Source organism: Artemia sp. Qi Xiang Cuo, chromosome 19, assembly GCF_049724085.1.
Source record: "Artemia sp. Qi Xiang Cuo chromosome 19, ASM4972408v1, whole genome shotgun sequence".
NCBI lineage: Eukaryota > Metazoa > Arthropoda > Branchiopoda > Anostraca > Artemiidae > Artemia > Artemia sp. Qi Xiang Cuo.
Window position 1 is genome coordinate 4668856 of NC_142812.1, and position 16996 is coordinate 4685851.

Genomic DNA, 16996 nt, shown 5'->3' on the forward strand with positions numbered 1-16996 from the left:
CGGTTTTCACAGATAGAAATTAAGAGGCTAGCACAGCCAAATCTTTCACGATGGCTGGCATCATCACATGTGCCAGAAACTGATTCTCTGCTCCTCTCAAATGTAAATTCGTGAGAGCGAGAAAATTTTTTGTTTTGGATTGTGCTGTGCACAATCATTATCTACGAATCTTGAAGACTTCAATTTTCAAAATTTAATGCAGAGACTATACGATTTAGACCATGGTGGTCCTACAGTAGAAACGTGTCGATGACGACCGATCCAGTGCCAAGCGGTGGAAGTAGCAGCACAGACACTGGTGGAAGAGAGAAGGCAAATGGATTTTGTAAAGTTGAAGTTAAGTGTTTATGTTTGTAAGGGTGGACCAAGGTAGCGCGTGGGCGGTCATTTTTCTTACGGGGGAAGGTGTTGGGGTTCCAACCCCTGTTTCTTTTCCTTTCAGATAAATGACCTGTTTTCGTTTTCTTAATTACATTTGCTTATAGTATAATTTCAAAAGACAGTTTAAATTCAGTTACTAAGCGATAGTGGTTATGCAATAAATAAGCTGTGAACTAAGTTTTATTTTGGTACTTCCCGGTTTTGGGAGTCATTGAAAGATAAAGCTAAGAGGTAGAATTGGGTTTGAATGGGATGTAGCTGATTGGTTGGGCCAAGTGACTATCCACCCCTACGGACAGTGCTGTAAAGATTATTATTTTTTAGTCTCTGTTTTGACCCCATTCGGGGATATATATATTTTTGTGGTACTATTGTGACCTTTTGGAAGAATACAGGTAAGGTATTTTCTACAAACTGTGAACTACTTTCCGTAACCCAGGCAGGGTAGGAATAGAGCTACGAGGTACAGTCATTATTATATTGACAGGGAGGTTTGTTACCTCCAAGGAGAGAGTTAAGAGAATTTCTAGCCGTAACCCAAGGCAGGTACATTTGGCTTTAGAAAGTGGCCATTTGACCACTCGATCGCGTTATCACACCCTGGGACAGGGTATACTGTAAATAGGGTAGCACCAAACCCCATATAGCATTATAATTTGGGGCCGGGGCTTTCCCTCCAATAAGTGGTGACACCCGTATATTACCACGCCAGTGGCGTTGTGGCCTACCAGTATAACACTGGTGGCAAAACACCACGAACATTGGTGCCAGCGGTAGCTAGCACTACGAACAGCTACCTAAACCATCTCTTAAGATCCATTGATTATGTCATCTATGAAAAAAAAATGAAAAATTAAAGGAGAAAACAAAAATTATATAGAAGGTGCCTCTGGCAAGAAGGTGTCGACCAAAAAGAATAGGCCAACGTGAGACCTCACACCCCCGAGTGTCTCATAGCCTTGACACCTTCAAGATAAGATAATCAGACTTCCAGAGGGTTATCACCCGGTGGGTTATCGCCATAGCCAACCTTGCTTTCAGTCTTGAGGCAGTCTAAACACTGTGACTTTACGTTTGTATTGAATAATCATTACCAGCATGTTATACATACCCGAGCTCAGATAAACTCAGTAGAACAAAAAAGTGTCGTGCAGTACATTGTCTAGGCATGTAGTCCACGAAAGGAGGATAATTCTACGAGAAGGGGCAGAATAACATTTCAGAACATGTAGTGAAATATCACAGTGCAAAAATCAAATTTCCTGTTTAATCAATTGTCAGAATCAACCTTGAAATTAACAAACAAAGAAAATCAACAATAAGTATCTTGCGAAATAACTGTCTGTTTAGCATTCGTCACATCTTTTCGACTATTATAAATGTAGATAGATCAACACGCGTTTTGAGAAAAACTGCCTTTTTATAAAAAATTGACATCTGGCATTGATTCAGGAATGTTAACTTTCATTCAATTTCATATTAAAATTAAAACCTAATTGCGAAAAGAAATTTATGTTTATTTTGAAAAAAAACTGAAAATCCTTGAAATGGCGTCAGATTGAAATGAACAGTGCACCACTGAAACCGAAACTAGCAAGCCGAGGGTGAGGTCATACAGGATCTATTGTTTATAAATTCCTTTCAGGACATAATAGTCTACAGATCATTAAAAACCACACTCATTGTGCTTTTACCCTTAAAGATGGTTTACAAGCGATAGCAGAACAAATGACCTCCCTAACTTAAACAAGTCCAATTTTATTTAATTTCTTTGATTCTTATTTAATTAGCTTTTCGTATTACTACTTCATGGTCTAATAATTGGGTACAAGTAAAGGACTAATTTATTAGAGAATCAAAACCAAGGAACAAAAAAATGGTTAAAAATGGTTAGTCATCAGAATCTAGGGACCCAACTTGGCTAAAATAAACAATTTCCTTTATAAAAGGAAACGAAAAAACGGAAAACCCACACTGAGAGTTATGTAAGTGGTGTAGTCCTTCTAATTCTAGCAAATAAGGAGATATCAATAAACAATAAACATGTGAATTCACCTTAAACCACTCAAAAGGCGAAAAAAGATGTGATCTGGGAAGGAAAAAAATTTTATGTCGTGACCACTCAAGGCATAGCCTAATACATTTTCTTAATATTATTTTTGTAAAGTGTGAGGGTTAACAGCACTTTGAAGACTATTCAGAACTTTGGACCAATTTATGAGACTCGGGACATGAAAAGAGAATTTCGAGCGTGCTGAAGATTTTATCGACATCCCCTCGTCACTAGCCTGTAGTAGCATTATGACGATGAATAGCATTTCCAGAGACAAACATAATAGCAATACTTCCCAATATTATTACATTTTTTTGTATAAAATCAACAGCACTAAATAAAATAAAGGAACATTGAGAGAATTTTAATAGGTTAATACATTGTCCTAACTGATGTACTGCTACGTTTGTTTGCCCTATTCTTTTAATTTTATTTCCAAATTTATATAATTTATTTTATATCGGCATTTATATTACTTTGTCCGTGATGAGTATCCTCTGAAGCTATATATATATAGATGAGGTTTTGAGTTTTAAAAGGGTTTTGGGGATAATAGCAGCCAACATCACGTGCAATATTGTCATTATGCGTAAGATAAAACATATATTTCCTAAATCCGTTCTTTATACTATGCGTTTTTCACTTGTCCGTCTTTATTTATCTATTGTTGGTATCGTAAATCTTTTCTTACGATCAAGTGAGAAGTGGGTTTTGTGCTCATATACTAGTGCTCATATACTTTGTCCAGTAATCCTATTCATAGCTGTTGTTCTTCATGGGTACCGACAATTATTTCCGGCAAATTGTATTCAGTGGGAGATGTACCCAAATTTCATTTTCAACTAGCATCAACACATACTCTTCATTTAATTATCCCAGGGGAGGGAACCCAGAAAAAAGGCGATTCATGGTTCGCGCAAAATTTTACTTCATTCCTAGTACCCTTATCGTTTTCACAAGCCATTGCATTTTCGGCCTTAGATTATTTGAAATTATGCCAAAGGGCAATTTACTTTTTTATTGAGATGTGGGGCGGTTTCCACAGATGGAAATTAAGAGGCTAGCACAGCCAAATCTTTCACGATGGCTGGCATCATCACATGTGCCAGAAACTGATTCTCTGCTCCTCTCAAATGTAAATTCGTGAGAGCGAGAAATTTTTTTGTTTTGGATTGTGCTGTGCACAATCATTATCTACGAATCTTGAAGACTTCAACTTTCAAAATTTAATGCGGAGACTATACGATTTAGACCATGGTGGTCCTACAGTAGAAACGTGTCGATGACGACCGATCCAGTGCCAAGCGGTGGAAGTAGCAGCACAGACAGTGGTGGAAGAGAGAAGGCAAATGGATTTTGTAAAGTTGAAGTTAAGTGTTTATGTTTGTAAGGGTGGACCAAGGTAGCGCGTGGGCGGTCATTTTTCTTACGGGGGAAGGTGTTGGGGTTCCAACCCCTGTTTCTTTTCCTTTCAGATAAATGACCTGTTTTCGTTTTCTTAATTACATTTGCTTATAGTATAATTTCAAAAGACAGTTTAAATTCCGTTACTAAGCGATAGTGGTTATGCAATAAATAAGCTGTGAACTAAGTTTTATTTTCGTACTTCCTGGTTTTGGGAGTCATTGAAAGATAAAGCTAAGAGGTAGAATTAGGTTTGAATGGGATGTAGCTGATTGGTTGGGCCAAGTGACTATCCACCCCTACGGACAGTGCTGTAAAGATTATTATTTTTTAGTCTGCGTTTTGACCCCATTCGGGGATATATATATTTTTGTGGTTTTATTCTGACCTTTCGGAAGAATACAAGTAAGATATTTTCTACAAACTGTGAACTACTTTCCGTAACCCAGGCAGGGTAGGAATAGAGCTACGAGGTACAGTCATTATTATATTGACAGGGAGGTTTGTTACCTCCAAGGAGAGAGTTAAGAGAATTTCTAGCCGTAACCCAAGGCAGGTACATTTGGCTTTAGAAAGTGGCCATTTGACCACTCGATCGTGTTATCATACCCTGGGACAGGGTATACTGTAAATATGGTAGTACCAAACCCCATATAGCATTATAATTTGGGGCCGGGGCTTTCTCTCCAATAAAAGGTGACATCCGTATATTACCACGCCTGTGGCGTTGTGGCCTACCAGCATAACACTGGTGGCAAAACACCACGAACATTGATGCCAGCGGTAGATAGCACTACGAACAGCTACCTAAACCATATCTTAAGATCCATTGATTATGTCATCTATGAAAAAAATGAAAATTAAAGGAGAAAACAAACAGTATATACCTGTTTCATATCGTGGAAGACCACCAAGACTAGGAAACAAAGAGACCGCACTCATAAAGGTTACTCTAGTCTTGACATTTTCATGGTAAGATCTCCAGCCGTCCAGGGTTTTATCTCAAGGTTGATGATCGCCCTAGCCGACCTTGCTTTCAGTCTAGATGCAGTAATACCCATGGGACTGTACGGCAGTCTTTCAAAATCGTAAATTGCATTTGCAATTGAATATATAGACGAAAACAGCAGTAGAACAAAAAAGTGAAGGTCATTCCATGGGTTCAGCAGGTAGTATAAGAAATGATCATCTGAATCAAAGAATGGTCAGAATGCATTTCAGAAAATGTAGGAAAATATCCCAGTATAAAATTCAGATTTCCTGTTTAATCAATAGTCAAAATCAAACTTCAAATTAAAAAACTAAGAAAATCAACCATAAGCATCTTCCGAAATAATTATCTGTTTAGAATTCATGACACCTTTTCGACTATTATAAATACAGATAGATCAACACGTGTTTTGAGAAAAAACTGCCTATTTATAAAAAATTGCCATCTGGCATTAATTCAGGAATGGTAACTTTTATTCCAGTTCATATTAAAATTAAAACCTAATTGCGAAAAGAAATTTATGGTGATTTTGAAAAAAAACTGAAAATCCTTGAAATGGCGTCAGATTATAATGAACAGTGCACCACTGAAACCGAAACTAGCAAGCCGAGGGTGAGCTCACACAGGATCTATTGTTTATAAATTCCGTTCAGGACATAATAGTCTACGGATCATTAAGAACCACACACATTGTGCTTTTACCCTTAAAGATGGTTTACAAGCGATAGCGGAACAAATGACCTCCCTAAATTAAACAAGTCCAATTTTATTTAATTTCTTTGATTCTTATTTAATTAGCTTTTCATATTACTACTTCATGGTCTAATAATTGGGTACAAGCAAGAGACTAATTTATTAGAGAATCAAAACCAAGGAACAAAAAAAAATGGTTAAAAATGGTTAATCATCAGAACCTAGGGACCCTACTTGGCTAAAATAAACAATTTCCTTTATAAAATGAAACGAAAAAAAGGAAAACCCACACTGAGAGTTATGTAAGTGGTGTAGTCCTTCTAATTCTAGCAAATAAGGAGATATCAATAGACAATAAACATGTGAATTCACCTTAAACCACTCAAAAGGCGAAAAAAGATGTGATCTGGGAAGGAAAAAAATTTTATGTCGTGACCACTCAAGGCATAGCCTAATACATTTTCTTAATATTATTTTTTTAAAGTGTGAGGGTTATCAGCACTTTGAAGACTATTAGGAACTTTAGACCAATTTTGGAGACTCGGGACATGAAAAGAGAATTTCGAGCGTGCTGAAGATTTTATCGACATCCCCTCGTCACTAGCCTGTAGTAGCATTATGACGATGAATAGCATTTCCAGAGACAAACATAATAGCAATACTTCCCAATATTATTACATTTTTTTGTATAAAATCAACAGCGCTAAATAAAATAAAGGAACATATTGAGCGAATTTTAATAGGTTAATACATTGTCCTAACTGATGCACTGCTACGTTTGTTTGCCCTATTCTTTTTTTTTCATTTCGACATTTTTATAATTTATTTTATATCGGCATTTATATTACTTTGTCCGTGATAAGTATCCTCTGAGGTTATATATATATAGATGAGATTTTGAGATTTAAAATGGTTGTGGGGATAATATCAGACAACATCACGTGCAATATTGACATTATGAGTAAGATAAAAATATATATCATCAATCCGTTATTTATACTATGTGTTTTTTACTTGTCTGCCTTTATTTATCTATTGTTGTTATCGTAAATATTTTTTTACGACCAAGTGAGAAGTGGGTTTTGTTCTCATAAAGGCTACTAGTTTTTTTATATACGAATTGCCGTATTTTATAAACATTTAATCTTAATGAAGTAATTCTACTTCCAACTACACTCCAATAAAATTCTGTAGAAAACCACTGACTTACAGACAAGGATTTAAATTTTTCAAATATCCACTGTGCAACCCATTATAATACAACAGGGTGAGTAATATTTTATTAGACATTTAACAATCTTAGAAGAGAATCAATTTTTCGATTGAAAAGGAAACAGGGAATAAGTTACCGTTTCTAGGTATTTTGATTCATTGAAATACTAACAAACTAGCGTTTTCAATTTACCGTAAACCGACTGATAACAACCGTTACTTGTCTTTTGCATCAAATCGTCCGATCTAGGTAAAATGGGGTGTGGTTATTTCTTTTGTTGATATGGTATTAAAATTAGCATTACCAGAATACATAAGCAATGAAATAATTTTTGCTGAGCATATTCTAGTTGGTAATGGCTCTCCGGAAAATATGAATTTCTCAAATAATTGAAAAAAGAAAAAAAAAGTTGATGGAACCAGACATATTAGAAGAAGAGGGGTCAAATCAAGAAACAAATTACATAACTTTGCCTTTTATCCCAATATTGTCACAAAAATTAACAAGAAAATTAAAAAAACATAATATAAATACAGCATTTAAATCAGGACAAACTATAAGCTCTTATATTAAATAAAGGGAAAGACAAAGCACCGAGAAATATGCAAAAGGGAGCATACAAAATTCCATGCTCTTGTGGTAAATTTTATGTGGGAAGAACGCAACAGATTTTAGAAAATAGGCTACAGCAACACAAGAATGCCATAGATTGCTCTCTAAAACATAATAAAACACCGGAAACGTTTGAGTCAGCTGTTGCAGAACATGTTTATAATTTTCCTCATCATAGCATTTTATTTGATCAAACAAAAATAGTAGATACGTCTGTAGGACTTTTACAAAGCTTCAGGGAAATTATAGAAATAAAAAAGATAATATATGGGGCTATTAGTATCAATAGAGATGAACGGGAATTTAGGATCAATTCAATTTATAATAGTTTAATTGAAAAGCAGGTAAGATTTTCAACCACCACTGATTTTAATCATAGTTCTGAAACGAAAGATGACCTTGCGAACAAAGGTCAGAATGGGTTAAATGCTGGGAAAAGTAAATGAACTGCAGTTACGCTTGCAAGCAAACGAATCCGTTCAATTTATAATTCAAACATTGGTTAATGAACTTGTGAGATTTAATTAGGGGTTATGGGCCGGGGGTTAGCTGACCTTTATTGTTTTGGTTTAAGTATAAATACATTCTTCATTTTTTGATAGATTACCATTTATATACTGTGAGGAGGCGTGTTTTAATCAATATAGACATTTGATTTTGTTTATACGCCAGTGAATGGAAGTGTTTATTTCATATTTGGGTTTTGTTTCCTATTTATTTATATTTTTTCTTTTGTTTGTTTATTTATTTTCTCTTTATGTGTTTAGTATATTTTTATTTTGATGTAAGTTAAGATTTTTAAAAAGGGCATTTTTTGTTTCATTTTTTTCTTTTTCTTTTTTTTCCGTTGAGAAAGGCTCCCAGACGTGGGGCCGAAATATTCGGAGTATTTTTGTTCAATTAAGTGTTTATTTTATTGTATTCACTGCTTTCTAAAAATTAAAACCCGTTTTTCTTGCTTAATGTTTCGTAAATGGAAAAGCAGCGTGGTCTAAGAAATTTGTTTTTACTCTTCTTTGTGGTAGTTTTTGTCTATTGCATCTATTCTGTTAAAAAGCAATGTCGAAAAGCTCATTTTTGTAATTTATTTTCCAGAATGCAACCTATTTTCCAGTCCCTTTGAAGCTCCGGGCACCCCTCCAGTCCTTTTCTTTCTGGTTAAAAAGCTGCACAGCCTGATCTAACAACTCAAATTTGTTAACAAGAGAACATAACGTCAAAAAGCTGTTAAGCATTCAAAAATCTAGAGCTCTCAAACTTCAGGCCAAAGAAAACATAATTAATTAAGCAATTAAATCAACATCAAATTACAAGAGAGGGAAAGCCTGGCAGAATTCTTTGGCAAAAAAACAGATTTTTTAAACAAAGTTAAAAGAATAATAAAGCTTTTCTTATTCATAGGTCTTTCTGAAGAAGGTACCTCAGTCAGAATATACCAAGGATTCCAAATTATAATGATCCATAACTAATACATTTGAGGGATGCTGAAAAAAATGGGGGGGGGGAATTCAAAATTTTATAAAGAACAATTTCCAAGGTCAAATACAAAATTTATAGCTTTTTCCGAGAAGCAGTTCAACCCTTTAAAAAACAGCCTATTTTACCACCAAATAAAAAAAACTTCGTATATTCCCACGTATTTCCCTATAGTCCCCCTGGTTTGATGAACAACTCTTGGGGACTTGGAAATCAGCATGTTTGTACAACTGAAAAGTTTTACAAGGTTACATCAGTAGCTGCAACCTTGTAAAAGACGAACGTTAAATACGGTTAGAATACTTGCGACAACGGCAATCACAACAAGTCAAAATTAAAATTGAAGAACAAAGAAATATCTGGCTGGAAGATAAGTGACATCGAGAATTAAAAGGAGTCAAAACCACAGTGGAGAACAAAGAAATATGCGGTTACAAGACATACGACAACGAGGAGCAGAACGAATAAAAAATGAAAGCGAGAAAAAAAAATATGTGGTTAAAATTAGTTGCAAATGATGATGATTTCCTGGTGAGCCAGTTAAAGCCAAAAAGATATAGTATTTATCAGCATACGCCTTATGATTAGTCGTCACTTCATGAAAACCAATGTCGGAGTTTATGCTCGTGGAATGTCCATGTTACATCAAGCACCTTAGATATTCTTCAGTTATTAGAAGATTTTTCTTCCCATTTTGATTTTGTAGGGCTAGGTGAAACTTTTTTGTGCGAAAACCAGTCTCTTTCGCTTTATGCATTTCCAGGGTACTTACTTGTACTTGTTGCGGGACCAGACGCGGACACCTCACCCGGCATCTAGAAGACTACGTATGATTGACTCCCATTTGTCACGATCTTGTGCCAGATCTTCAGCAAACCGGACCCAGCAGTTCTCCCACTTTCTGCCTAACTTTCGAAATCCACCAATGGGGTCGAGGTCGTTTTTGGCAGTTGTCCACCAACCCTTAAATTGACCGCCAGGTCGCCTGCGCCAATCTGGCAATGGGACAGCTAGAAGCACTTGCTTTATGATGTGGTCATTGGGTCTTCTAAGGAAATGACCAAGCCAATGCAGTCTTCTCTGTTTGACAATCATGGCGGCGGGTTCGATGTCACAGCAGTGGTGGAGCACATCAATATTTGAGATTCTATCGGAGTATCGAATCCTCAGGATTTTTCGTAGACAGCGGTGATCAAAGACTTCCAAATCATGGAGATGAAGCGCCTTCAGTGGCCAAGTTTTGACTGCATAGAAGAGAACAGATCTAACAGCTGCTTTATATACAGAAAGTTTTGTCTTCATGCTGATCTCCCGCCGGATCCACAGATGGCGGCGGAGTTGTGAGAAGATGGCTTGGGCTTTGTTGATTCTGTTTTGTATGTCAAGGTCACAGCCTCCACGAGTCTATTATTGAGCCAAGATAGGTGAAGCTGTCGACTTTTTCCAATTCTTGTCCGTAAAGCACAAGCTGATAATCTTACTGCATGTTTAGGTCCATGACTTTAGTTTTGGCCGTGTTGATTTTCATACCCAGTAGCTGAGATAAATGTGCTATTTCATTTAACATTGCTTGGGCAGTTGCTGGATCAGCAACAAGAGCGTCGATATCGTCCGCGTAGTCCAGGTCAGACACGTTAATGCCCAATTCCATAACAACACCATCAAAACTTGAGAGTGCACTCTCTAGAATCCAGTCTATACAGTAGTTAAACAAAACAGGGGACAATATGCACCCCTGTTTTACACCACTTTCGACATTGAAGGGCTCAGCTTCTTCGCCCAGCACTCTTACTGTCGATTTGCAATGCCTGTATTAGGCCTTCAACAGCTCTATGAATTCTACCGGCATACCATATTCCAACATGATTCGCAGAAGGTTTTTGAGAGTTACAGAGACGAAAGCAGCCACAAAAACAAGGAACATGTTAATTATAGAGAGCCTGTAGTGTTTGCACTGTTGGAGAATAAGGCGAAGAGTGAAGACCCGGTCAGTTCCAAGGTACAACCTACATGTGAAGAATCGTGTGCTCTTGGTGAAGGATGGGATGAGGAGTGGTATAAAGGATTATCTTAGTATATGGAGAACGTAAGGGGGAATTTTTTCAGTAGAAGTAGAATTTAATAATATAAAGAATATAATTAGTATGGTGTATAAGCCGCCCAGCACTCCCTTGTGCGAGTTTACAGATGGATTTAATGAGCTCCTAGAAAAAGTCCCAAATGGTGTTAGTCATATAGTGATGGGTGATTTTAACTTTAACTTATTGGATCTTTCTACTCAAAATAGCGATTTCTTATATTTTATGATATCAAATGATTTATATCCGCTTGTGAATATTCCATCTAGAATTACAAGTCAATGTGCAACGATTATCGACAATGTCTTTGTTCGTTCAGTTGATTTGGACCGAAGTTTTTCTGATGTGATTATATTTCCTGGGTCTGATCATCTTCCACTGTCAGTTGCTATTAGTTGTGATGTGAAAAGACTCCGGAAAAAGAAACTAAAAATTCGGCTGATGAAAAAAGAAAATCTCCAAAAGTTTTCAGAAGAAGTAAGTGTAATATACTGGAGCCCAGTGTTCGAAGAGAAGGAATGCCCTATCGAATCCTTGGATCGCCTTATGGAATTTATTACCCCTTATCTATGACAGAACATGCCCAGTAAAAGTTATTAAATGGAAGAAGCTTGTTCCCCATAAACCATAGATTACAGTGGAGATAATTGAGCAAAAAGAATTAAGAAATCGACTCTATGAATCATATTTGGATTCAGAAAACGATGAATCATTTATTTTATTTGAAAAGCAAAGGAATGTGGTAAATAAAATGAGGAGAAACGCTGTCTGATCATTAGCTGGTAATAAGTTGGAGAAAAGTAAAGGGAATATGAAAGAGACATGGAATGTTTTGAATGAGAGTATGGGTTGAGACCACGGCAAATATTCATTTGGATGGTTGCAACCGTGATGATACAGCTGGAATTGTAAACAAGTTTGCAAGTTTTTTGTCGAATATTAATTCTAAAGTGCAATCTAGTGTTATTGATAAATATAATGAAATGCAGTGCAATACTATCAGTGATGTCCGTGGTGAAACATTAAATATGGAATTCCAGCCGTGTACGTGTGAAGAAGTACAGAAAGCGGTGCAATCACTTATGTCTAATTCTGCTGGCGTTGATGGTTTGTCCTTGCGAGCTCTTAAAGTGATTTTAGGATATATTCTTCCCTGTCTAGTGTTTATCATCAACATTTCTCTAGAAAAGGAAAGTTTCCCGGAGCAGCTTAAGGTGGCGAAGGTCATTCCTCTACACAAAGGCGGTCGCAAAGCAGACATTGAAAACTGGAGACCCATATCAATTCGACCTATCTTTTCAAAGATATTGGAATAAGTGGTGCATAACGACTCTATGATTTCCTTCAGACTAATAGTCTGTTGAGCCAGACACAGTTTGGGTTTCATAAGGGTCACTCCACGACGCACGCCTTGCATTACCTGTTCAAGTTGTAAAGTGTTCATTAGACTCAGGTGTCATACCTATGTCTATTCTCATTGACATCAGAAAAGCCTTTAACACGGTTGATTTCAAAGTGTTGCTTCACCGAATGAGAAGTCTTGGAATCAAAGGAACTTGCCTAAGATGGTTTGAGAGTTATCTTCATGGTAGGTCGCTCAAAGTTGTATTAAATGATGTAGTCCCTTCTTCTTTTCCTGTGAAGTGTAGTGTGCCACAGGGCTCTGTGCTGGGCCCCTTACTTTATCTAGTTTATGTGGATATGATGCGCTTTTATCTGCAAGATGTATATGTTACTTCCTTTGATGATGACACTGCACTAACAGTGTTTGCAAAACCAGTTGATGATTTAATAGAAAAAGCTAATAATGCCCTGAAAAGACTGGAGGTGTTTATGAGTTTAAGTTTGCTATGTGTTAATGTAAATAAGACGTTTTTACTGACGTTCTATAGAGTGGGTGAGTCTGTTGATGTAAGCGGTAAAGTCTTCAGTGATTCTAATGACGTGGAAACTTCACAGTCATACCATTTCAGCAAAAATACTTACAAAAATACTTAGAAGAGTGAAGCATGTTCTGCCCCAGAGTACTCTTCGTACGATATATTATGCAGTCATTTACCCGTATATATCATATGGATGTGTCATGTGGAGCAGCAACTTTTATGTGAACTACAAGCGTGTGCAAGTGGTACAGAATAAAGCAGCGAAAATTATTGGGAAGAATATACAAAATGTGAACAACAGTGCATGTATTAAATCTCTAGGGCTGCTTAACGTTGGGTAGATAAGGGACTATCAAGCCGCGATATTTGTTTATAATTGTGTGAATAATCTAGTCCCGCCAATTTTTAAGGAGTTGTACCGTTCCAACAGTGATTTTCATGATTACGATATGAGAAGCTGTGATAATTTGGTTATGGAGCTTAAAAATAGTGTGAGGTGGTTTTACTTTAAAGTATCTTGGTACTTCTGTTTGGAATTCACTTTTTATGAGCGTTATGGTGGCTGAGTATCTTCCTCAATTTAAAAATAGATTAAATGAGTATTTTTGGGCGAATTATTTGTTTATTGTTTTCATTAGTTGTTTAAGTTAAAAAAAAAACGTAAAGGGTGAGTGGAAAGGCTGGGAGAGTAGTGGGTTGATGAGCTGGGGGAGGAGTGGGTGGAATGGCTGGAGGAGTAGTGGGTGGATGGGCTGGGAGTTGTATTTGATGATGGTTATTGCTCTGGAATTTTGTGAGTGATGGGGATTGGCTTAGGTTGTTTTTTTTGAATTGATTTTGATAACAACAGATACATCAAAAGAATCGAATAAAATTGAAAAACTGAATAAAATTGATTCAAAATAATTGAGCTGAAATAAAATCAAATAATCAACCAAGCGTAAAACTACCACAAATCACCATCAATACTAAATGAAACCAAAAACGAACTGAAATTGTAACAAATGACCGAGTCAAACTCAAAACAAGCAAAAATTAACAGGAGTAGGGCTGACAACCTCCCTGCATTCTCAAGACTAGAACATAATTTGCACTTTTCTGATTTTTTTTCAATTTGTACTTTGCTGATATTTAAACTTTTAATAATTTGTGATTTATTAAAGTTAAAAAAGTTCAAACACTTAAAAACCCTTTTTTTCAGTAAAGTGCAAATTATGTTCTGGTCTTGACAAGACATTGGGGTTGTCTCACAATCTCACAATTTCGATCAGATGCGTTTGCAGAAAAGAGGGCGTCGGGTGCTAGTTGCCCTTCATCACTTTTGACTCTTAAAAGCGAACAAGAACTTTCCATTATAATTAAATGGACCTACTCTAAAGTTTATACGACCAACCCTTCCATAAATACCCTATATGCTTCTGGGGCATAACTCAAAACCCTCGCACCCAAGTTCTGAGGGGTTGTTTCAACCCCAAATTCCTTGGTGATTTTTAGACCATTTTGAGAAAAAATTGACTCTCAAAATTTCTATAAGATGCATTTGAAGAAAATAGGGCGCGGGGAGGGGGGGGTGTAGTTACAGTTCGATCCCTTTTCACCCTTAAAAAGGGACTAGAGCTTCTGATTTCTGAATCAATGAGCCCCCTCCAAAGTTTATACGACCACACCTTCCATAAAAACCTGGCTGCCCTCCAACCACATTCGACTATATTAAAAAAGGCACTGGAACTTTCAGTTTCCAACCGAATGAGCCCCGTTTGAAGTTTTTACGGACTTCTATACGAAGTGCCCTAGTCCGAAACCAAAAAAAAAAAATAATATATTTTGCTGACATTATTCTTTACTTAGACAGCGCTGTTGCGCTGCCTAAGATTCCAAATATACAAAATTCATTAAGTTTAATGTTACCCATCAAAAGCTACGGGTCCGAGAAACTTTGCTTCATTTCCTAAAAACAGGGAAACACTGTGAAAACATCAAGCAATCTTAATGAAAATTACACCATCATATTCAGGATATCAGAGAACCCTACTCTAGAGGTTTCAAGCAAAGTACAGGCTTCGAATTTGTATTTTTCGACAGAAGAAAGATCACGGAGAAAGATCACTCAAACGAACGAAAAGTAAAAGCTTTAGTTTCCTTTTGTGCAACAAGCTCCCCTTTTCCCCAAACACATCCAATCAAAAATTGTTTCAGAATAGTTCAAAGGTCCAGTAACTATGTCTTTGCTGACAGCATGACTCCCATAGGTCCAGGGGAAATGGCTGTAAGTAACGAAATTTGCCCATTCTTCACATATAGGACTTGTTATTGGGATCTATAGGCATACGGATTCTTTTTTGGGGGGATTTCAGCAGGGAGGGGATTTAACAAGAGGATAAGTACCTGGGGGAGTCTTCTACTTGAGTTTTAAGCGGGGGAGGGGGTTCCTGGTATGATTTGACGAATGATGAGAAACTAAATTTTAAAAAAAACAAGTTTTTTTCAACTGTAAAGAAAGAAGTTTATTAAAATTTATAAAGAACAGAATTATTTCGTATATAAGGGAGACTGTCCCTTCCCCAGCCTTCGCTGGGGAAGGCTGGATTGATCCAGAGTGCATGGATATGCACTCTGGCATATCCACCATGAGCAATGTTGAATTTTTTCGACACTCCAAAGAAATTCAATCTCTCACTGCCACAACAACGCTCGCATACGCCTCCAATGATATCACCATTAGTGCTTGTTTCGCAATTCAAATATTTGTCCTAGTCAGCATTTCAATGTTACAACTTTATCATGTAGACATACTTAGCTCGAAAAAATTCATCATTACGTTTTTTCAAAATAAGACTTATATGTGTTTATCCTTCCACTGCACAATCAATAATGAACGAAAAATAAAATAAACCAGTCAGCCATATGAAAAAAAGAACTCTCAGTACGTTTTTTGCATTTAAAAAAGCATAGATGGGGACACCATGTCAATACTTCAACTAATGCTAGGTTCATTTGGGTTCAGTAAGCGTGCCTACAAGCTTGAATAAATACTTTTACTCGAATAAGTAGAATGCACGTATGGTGTCACCATCTATGAATTTTTTAAATGCAAAAAAACATTGAGAGTTGTTTTTTCATGTGGCTGACTTCTTTTTTTATTTTATGTTTTCGATCATTATTGATTGTGCACTGGAAGGATAAACACGTATAAGTCTTATTTTGAAAAAAAGTGAAGATGAAATTCTTCGAGAAAGTATGTCTAAATGATAAAGTTGTCGGAGCATTGAATGCTGACCAGGACAAATATTTGAATTGCGAAACAAGCACTAATGGTGATATCATTGAAAACGTATGCGAGCTTTGTTGTGAAAGTGAGAGATTAAATTTCTTTGGAGTATCGAAAAAATTAAACATTGCTCATGGTGAATATTCCAGAGTCCAATTCTCAGAGATAATAGTGCTCAAATATAATGCGAGCCTAAAACTAGTAGTGATTGATGGGGGCCAACTTCTTGCTTATGCTTCCGGTAACACGTTACCTCTTGAAAAATCATATCATTATAGTTCTGGTGCTACCATTCAACAAAAAGTAAAAGTAAGACGAGCGTACTCCAGCATCAATCTAATAAATCATATCACGTCTATGGGTCAGAACTGTAACCCTTGTGAAAATAATATGGTAATGGACAGTGTGATCGACAGAAAAATTAAAAGGGCGTGTACAGACAAGATTGCCAATGATATCAAAACAATTCAGTGAAAAGCAAAGCATCAATAAACGTTAATAATATCACAGAAAGTTTACCAACAGATATCATCATTGACCAGAACAAAAGAAATAAAAAAAATGAAAATGAAATACTTCAAGAAAGTATGTGCACATAAGAGAATTATCGTAGCATTGAATGCTGACATAAACAAATATTTGAACCATGAAAAAAGCACTAATAGTGACACCATTGGAAATGTACGTGTTCATTGTCATAACAATGAGATTGAATTTCTTTGGAGCATCGAAGAATTTCAACATTGCTGATGGTGGATATAATAGAATAAAATTCCCAGAGATGATACTGCTCAAAGATAATTCATGTCTAATAGAAATATTTAACAACGCGAGACAACTTCTTGCTCGTAGCGCGGGTAACACGCTTCCTATTGATAAATCATATCGCCATCTTTTGGGTATTACCATTCAACGAAAGGTAGAAAGAAGACAGGCATACTGCT